Below are 7,809 nucleotides of genomic sequence, written 5' to 3'. Positions count from 1 at the left end.
AGAGAGAGAGAGACAGAGAGAGAGATTCTGAGTCCTGGTGTGGTGCTGTGTATTAATGTGCCAGACTCCAAACCGTTTTAACTGCTAGGTTGGCGGTTCAAGCTTACCAGTTGCTCCTTGGAAACACTGTTGTTATTGTTGTGTGCCGTGGAGTCGTGTACGACTCATAGTGACTCTGTACAAGGTTTCTGAGGCTGTAAATCTTTATGGGAGCAGAAAGCCTCATGTCTCTCTGGCGGAGCAGCTGGTAGATTCGAACGGCTGACCTAAGTTTCGCAACCCGGTTTGTAACCACTATCCTACCAGAGCTCCTTTTATATACACTCAAACAAATATATACACACATATATATGTTGATTTGCGACATGGAATCGGTTCTGACTAATATAGATCCTGTACAGGGTTTCCAAGTCTTTAAAAATTCACGGGAGTAGAAAGCCTCATCTTTCTCCTAAGGAAGAGCTGGCAGTTTTGAACTTCTGATCATGAGGTTCGCAGCCAGATTCTTAACCATTACACTACCAGAGCTCCTTATAAATCCACAACCCTACCAGAGCTCCTTATGTACCTACTGTATATATAGGGTTTTCTAAGAGTGGTTGGTGAGCTTGAACCGCCAACTGTGCAGTTCAAACGGCTTTGCCGTCTAGCGCAATAAACCACAGAGACACAGCAGGACTCAGAATATATATATTTGACCACTGATTGGCCCGGTAAAGTGCCCAAACACACAGCCATGTCAGCAGCTCGCCAAGGTTGGTACTATTCTGAGTCCATTTGAAAGAGAAATGTCACACTCTAAAATGGAAAGAAAACAACTATCTATGTAGCAAGAAGAGAATGAACGGACCTTTGAGCTATGTGCAGCATGCACGGAGCCCCCAGGGGACCTCAGGACTCTCCAAGGGCATTAAGTGTAGTCACCATATGTGTTTTTCCTGCCAGTCTCTGGGGGATAGCTTCTAGCCCCGGGCTGTGCTGAAGGGCTCAGGGAGGCAAGACGACAGCTCCAAGATGACATAGATGGTGCTGAGGCCAGGTGAGGTCATGAACCCAGAAGCCAGGAGCTGACCCATAACCTGTGGGAGGCCGGCGTCCAGCACCAGTACTGTGATCCAGAGTCTCCATATCAGCTTTTCTCAGGAAGCCGGGAACTGCCCGCACTTGAGTGGCTAACTCCGCCCCGCCACTCTACTGAGCATCACGATTGGCTCTGTCGACTGGAGGCGGGACCAGAGGACGGAGACTACGTGATGGCTTGTTAGTGGCCATGAGACCGCTGCTTGGAGTTGGAAGCTGAAGGGCTGAAATGGCCTGGAGTATCCCTCAGCGCCCTCAGTGCTCCCTTTGGTGAGTCAGGGCTTAGGGGACTAGGAGGGCAGCTGAGGGGCGGTGTGGCTGAGACGCTAGCAAATGTTGGGCCTCCAGCCCCCTTTGTGATCCTAAACCTGGTTGCTTAGTAGACCCTATTCGACTTAGAGCCCCCAAGCCCGTTTCAGGTCCAGTCCGCCCCATTCTGACCACAGCCTACCTTGCCACTGCAGTACCTTGCCCTCCCATCTACTGCTATCCTGATCTGACCCCAGCCCTTCCTCCATCCCTCTTGTCTAAAAGCAGCCTCGCCCTTGACCCTGCTGCCATCCAGATCTCAATCACATCTCATCCTCACCACTCCACCCCTCCAACAATCCTAGTGCACTATGCAAACCAACTCCTGTTGACTATTCTGATTTATCCTTTTCTGGTTAGCTTTCTTACCCCCTCCCATACACGCCCCTGAGGTCTGCTCATCTGTGTCTTACTCTCATTTAAGAACCATGAGCAAAGTAGGTGGCCTATTGAACTCACTCCATTCTTCTTGATAACTCTGATCTTAGTCCTATCCCAGGTTTTGTATGTATCGTCTTCTTCTCACAGACATGGTCCTTAGTTCCCTAGCCCACCATATTCAACTTTCACTTTATAACTCCATTACCAACCATCCTGAAGACACCCTACTCCCTAAGTCTTGCTAAACTGCCCGAAACTCTTACTGCCCCAGTTCCTGTTCACCCTCACCCAATCTTCTCAAATAAAACAAGTTTTTGTGCCCTTTCACTTCTGCTATCCCCACTCCACTCTTCTCATTCTTCTCTTGACACCAGTGCCCATTCAACCTCATACCCTGCCATCCTCACCAGCTGCCCCTTGGCAGCCAAATCTAGGTGCCTGCTCAGAACCAGACAGAGACTGAGCAGCCTGGTTGTGTGTGTACAGGGCTTCAGGTGGTAAATCAGTATCAACGAGTAGACCCCTCTGGGATTCAAGTTTTTCCCAGTTCTTGGGTCCCTATACCTATTCCCAGGGATGTGTTTCTAGCATTCAGAGTATTCTGGCTGCTGGAATAGGAGGTATCGTCATGCAAGTACTTGGGAGCTGAGGGTCAATCACTCATTCAGCTCATTAGGCTTAGAGTATCAGAGCCCTCACTTCCTTTTGGCAGGTGTGCTGGCTTGAGAACCTCAGAGTCCCACTGTATAAGGCTGGCCATGGCCACAGAGCCCAGTGTTTCTTTTTGCCAGAGCTGATCAAAAGTCAGTCCCAACACTGAGCACAGTGGCAGTGTTACATTTTGTGAAGATTTTAAGTGAGTGGGTTCTGAAGTGGCTACAGAGCTCATTGAATCCCCTCCTTTCTTTTTTTTTTGCAGGTTCTAGATAGTTTCATTTTGACTGTTTTAGCTTACTTATGAACACAGGAGCCAAGTTATCTTGAAGTAGTTGAGGCAGAGAGATTCCTGAAGCACTCAGGCCCCATGCTAATCTCCTGGGACGTTTTGGTGCACATCCTATCCAAATTTGGTGGCCTGGTTTACAAGGGATGGCCATCTTCAGCCAATAATTTGAAAAGGCCCCAAAGAAAACCCATGATCTCTGTTTTGCCCTTTTACCATTATAGTCTTAGTTCCTTAAATATTGACAGTGGATCTACTTTAGTATGCCTCCATTAAAGTATAATAAGTCTGAACAGTTTTCAGTCTTGTCCACAATTTGGTTTAATGGAAAAACTGAATCTAATGTCCCTGCCACTTATAAGTTGTATACCCTAACTTCTCACAATCGACGAAATGGAACTAGTATTGCCCTATACCTTATTTTTATTTCATTCATCAATTCTTTCATCAAGTGTTTTTTGAGTACTATTATGGAGTCCTGATGTGGTGATGTAGGGTATGCAAGGTTGGTGGTTCAAACTCACCAGCCACTCCTCAGAAACCCTATATAGGGTTGCTCTGAGTCAGAACTGACTCAATCGCACTTCACAATAACAACAACATAGAGCCCTGATGTGGCGCTGTAGGATTTGCACTGGATTGCTAACTACAAGGTCAATGGTTCAAATCCACCAGCTGCTCCGCAGAAACCCTATAAGGCATTGCTATGAGTTGGAATCAACTTGATGGCACTTAACAACAACTGTGTGTCAGAAATTTTTCTAGGCACAGCAGATGCAATGATGAATGAGTCAGGCAAAGTTCCTGTTTTCATTTACCGGTAGTCCAGATTTACGACTGGGTTCCATTCTGAAAATTCTGTTGTAAATTGGATCTGGCGTAAATCAGATACCTCATTTTGCCATTGTTGTTTTCATTATGATTGCTTTTATTATCAGTATCTTTAGAAATCTGATCTTTATTTGTCTTTGGGGGCTGGCATGAGAATGATCAACAAATGATGTGCTGCAACATGGTATATATAGTGCGTAATACTCATAATAAAATGTACAAAAACCAAACAAATGGAATAGCTTACTGCAGTTGATTGTAACTTGAGTACACTATAAGTCTGGGACTATATATATTATTCAGCATTTGGTCCTACCTAGAATCCTGAGTTATATGTGTCAGGACTATGAGGGAGATGGGAATATTGGATGGAAGAAATGAGGAAGGAAAGAAATATATGCAATGTTCATCAACTTCACAGTTCTTCCCTGACACACTAACCCTTGATCTGAGAATCACAAGCTTCTAGAAATTTTCTCCCTTCAGCTGGCATTTAAATGCTCAGAGTCTACCTTCATCCCCATCCCTCACAGGATAGTTGTTCCGAAATCCAACTTGGATTTCTTCAAGTGGAAGGAAGCTGCTGTTTACTGATGCAGTACTCACATGTCTGACCGATCAGCTGTCTGTCTGAATCAGAAGATAACTTGGTCATTCTTTTCCATACTAACAATTTTGCCATTCTTTTCCAACTGAAAAACATGACTCATCTATTGGTATAGCATCTGAATGGCTTATATATACCAGGCTGATCTGAACAGCCAGCACAGGTCAGGCTGTTGGGAGTGACTGAGAAGTCTCAGGCAGCTGCTGTTCACTGGTGGATGGAATGCTTTGGAAGCTCATTTGAAAGCAGTGAAGCCAGGTTACCCATTTCTTCTTTTAATGTAAGTCTTCATCTAAGGCATTCTTTTTCCTCTTTTCCTTGGCTCCAGTTATTGTTTTTGTTGTTAAGTGTCGTAGAATTGGTTCTGACTCATAGTGACCCCTGTATAGGTTTTCCAAGGAGCAGCTGGTGAGTTTGAACTGCCAACTTTGTGGGCCAAACCAACCTGTATAGGGTTTCCAAGGAGCAGCTGGTGAGTTTGAACTGCCAACTTTGTGGGCCAAACCAACCTGTATAGGGTTTCCAAGGAGCAGCTGGTGAGTTTGAACTGCCAACTTTGTGGGCCAAACCAACCTGTATAGGGTTTCCAAGGAGCAGCTGGTGAGTTTTGAACTGCCAACTTTGTGGGCCAAACCAACCTTGAGGTCCAATGCCTAGCCTACAGTGCCATACCAGGACTCTTTGGTTTCTAAAGGAAGTGAAATTGGACGTATATAGAAAGCCAGGCTGTATAATGAAGAAAAACATCCAGGAAATTTATTCCTGTGTGCTGGAACATTTAAGAAAGGCAGCTCTGAAACTTAGGTCCTGTAGGATGGACCATGGCTTAGCTGACCGGCCACACTGTTTAGTTGTGGTTTTAAGCCTCATTAGATTGTAGAGAAAATGGTCTTGTGCAATATTTGCCCTTTTGTGATGGACTTGCTTCACTCAGCCTGTCCTCAAGGTTCATCCATGTTATGAGGCGTTTTGCAGAGTCCTTGTTATTCGTCAAGGTTGCATAACATTCCATTGTGTATATATACCAAAATTTGTTTAGCTATTCTTCCATTTGTGGGCACTTAGGCTGTATCCATCTTTTTGCTGTTGTGAATAGTGCTGCAGTGAACAATGGTGTGCATGTATCTATTCGTGTCCTGGCTCCTATTTCTTGCGGATATATATCAAGTAGAGAGATTCCTGGGTCATAAGGTATTTCTATTTCCAACTTTCTGAGGAAGTGCCATACCATTTTCCATAGTAGTTGAATCATTTTAGTCTCACCAGCAATGTGGGAGGGTCCCTGTCTCCCCACACCCTCTCCAGCATTCGTCGTGTTCTATTTTTCTGAACTTGGCTGTTAATGCTGGTGTGAGATGATATCTCATTGTTGTTTTGATTTGCATCTCTCTAATGGCTAGTGGTGTGGTGCTGTAGGATCTGCACTGGACTGTGAACCATAAGGTTGACATTTCAAACGCACCAACTGCTTCTCAGAAACCCTATATGGGGTTGCTATGAGTCGGAACCAACTTGATGGCACTTAACAACAACAATGGCTAATGATCTTAAATATTTCTTCACATGTTTGTTGGCTGCCTGAATGTCTTCCTTGAGTTTGTTCATGTTCTGCACCCATTTTTAAATTGGGATGTGATTGCAGAGAACTTCTTCTGCTTATCCTATAAAAATCTGTACGTGATCTTTGCCTGAAACTATTTGTGCCACAGACCTGAGACACGTTGATCTGACTGAAAGTCCACAGGACTTGAATCAAGGAAACTATAGAATCCTGTCCCTTCCCTGAGACCCACTTCTGCAGTGCCTCAGTTTTATTTTCTGTAAAATGGGAATAATCATTCTTCCCTTACAGGATTGCTGTTAGAATTAAATGAAGCCACAGAATGAGATCAGAAAAACTTGGCTCCCCTCATTCTAGAGAGCCGTATAAGGATAAATTGGTTAAGGATAATGTGCTGGACTGCACGGTCAGTTTAAACCTCAAGGTTGGCGGTTCAGACCCACCAGACGCTCCTAGGAAACCCTATACAGTGTTGCTAAGAGTCGGAACCAATTCGACTGCAGTTAACAACAACAACAAGGGGTAGAAGTAGACTTAGCCTCTGTTTTCACATGACTTGAAGATTTTAAAAGGACAGCACTCTCTCCAGCCCAGGCTTTCACTGTAATCTTTTGAGAGCATTTTATGGTGTTGCTCAAGTTCTCCGCTTATTCATTGTAAGGGTTTTTGGAAGTTACACCTCTCTGGATTTGGTACTTGAGGAACAGGAAAGAAACCAGCCCATTATGATGGTAGATTTTGGGGTATGGACCACAGGATAACAGAGCACTGTCAAGAGACGCAAAGCCCCATTCCACCAGCAATATTTTGTGTCCTGGGTGGTCAGATTCCTGCCTCTGAGCTGGGTTCCTGCCTCCCTGATGTGTGACGGAACAGATGTGGAGAGGCAGGGCAGCTTGGCTTTCTACATTGAAAGGTATGGTCTGAATTATGGCTTGACCCCCAGTCTTGTTCCTGTTTCTATGGGCTGGTTCTTCTGGATCCCTCTGAGCTGTGTCAGTCATTTGGTGACTTTCTGACCCCTTGTTTTAGGGGACAGTTACTTGGCTGGCCCTACCTGATCCCTTAGCTTCAATTTCATTTGGTTTAACACAGGATTACTTGGCTGGAACACCTCCATCCTAAGAATACTGTTATTCCTTGTTTCCTTCTTTTTTTGTTGTTGTTAAGAATATACAGGGCAAAAGATACACCAATTCAACAATTTCTACCTGTATAATTCAGTGACAGTGATTACATTTTCCAAATTGTACAACAATTCTCACCCTCCTCTTCTGAATTGTACCTCCTCCATTCTAATCAAGGAGCTCTAGTAGCATAGTGGTTACAAATCAGGCTGCAAACTACAAGGTCAGCAGTTCGAAACTACCAGATGTTCCGTGGAAGAAAGATGAGGCTTTCTGGGTTTTATATATGTCTCCCCATTGCCATCTTGCCTGCATGGCTTCTGTTGAGAAATCCAAGCTTAATCTGATTTGCTTGCCTTTGTATGTTTACTTCTCTTTTCCCTAGCTGCTTTCAAGATCCTGTCCTTATCTTTGATTTTGGAGAGCTTGATTATTATATGTCTTGATTATTATATGTAAAGATTTATAGCCTCGGAAACCCTATGCAGGGTCACTATGAGTCGGAACCAACTCCATGGCACATAACCACTACCGCCACCATTCACATCAGCTCATTGTCCCCAAAGGCTCCTGTCTACAAGTTTGGGTGTTCTTGTGCATCTCCCCTCACTTCATATCAGCTGGATGCTTCTCTCTCAGCTCTATCCCTCTGTGGCTATGTCCTTGTTCATGGGCACAAGTGTCCTCAGGTCTCACACTTTGGACCAACCAACCCTTCCTCTTATCTCTCTCCTCTCCAGTTCAATGGGATTCAATGGACTGGGGTTGAACTCATCCCATTTCTTCAATGCTGCCTTTCCACCTCTTCCACTCACCAGTAGACCAATCCAGCAAGCTTACATGCTTATTTGTTGTCTGTTCTTGTTGGTTCCATACAACTTCCTTTAGGATGTTTTTCATAGCAGGGTTGGCTTTGGCAAAATCCCTTAGCTTCTGTTTATCCTGGAATGTTTTGATTACACCATTATAT

The 7,809-nt window shown here is 44.5% G+C and overlaps 1 pseudogene; it reads right to left on the bottom strand.

Moving 5' to 3' along the window:
• Nucleotides 1-962: 962 nt before the first annotated feature.
• Nucleotides 963-7,809, bottom strand: part of LOC102835610 — a 45,949-nt pseudogene continuing 39,102 nt past the window's right edge.

This window comes from Chrysochloris asiatica, unplaced genomic scaffold, assembly GCF_000296735.1.
Source record: "Chrysochloris asiatica unplaced genomic scaffold, ChrAsi1.0 scaffold00136, whole genome shotgun sequence".
Lineage (NCBI taxonomy): Eukaryota > Metazoa > Chordata > Mammalia > Afrosoricida > Chrysochloridae > Chrysochloris > Chrysochloris asiatica.
Note: the sequence above shows the minus strand (reverse complement) of the source record. Positions and strands in the feature narration are given on the sequence as shown.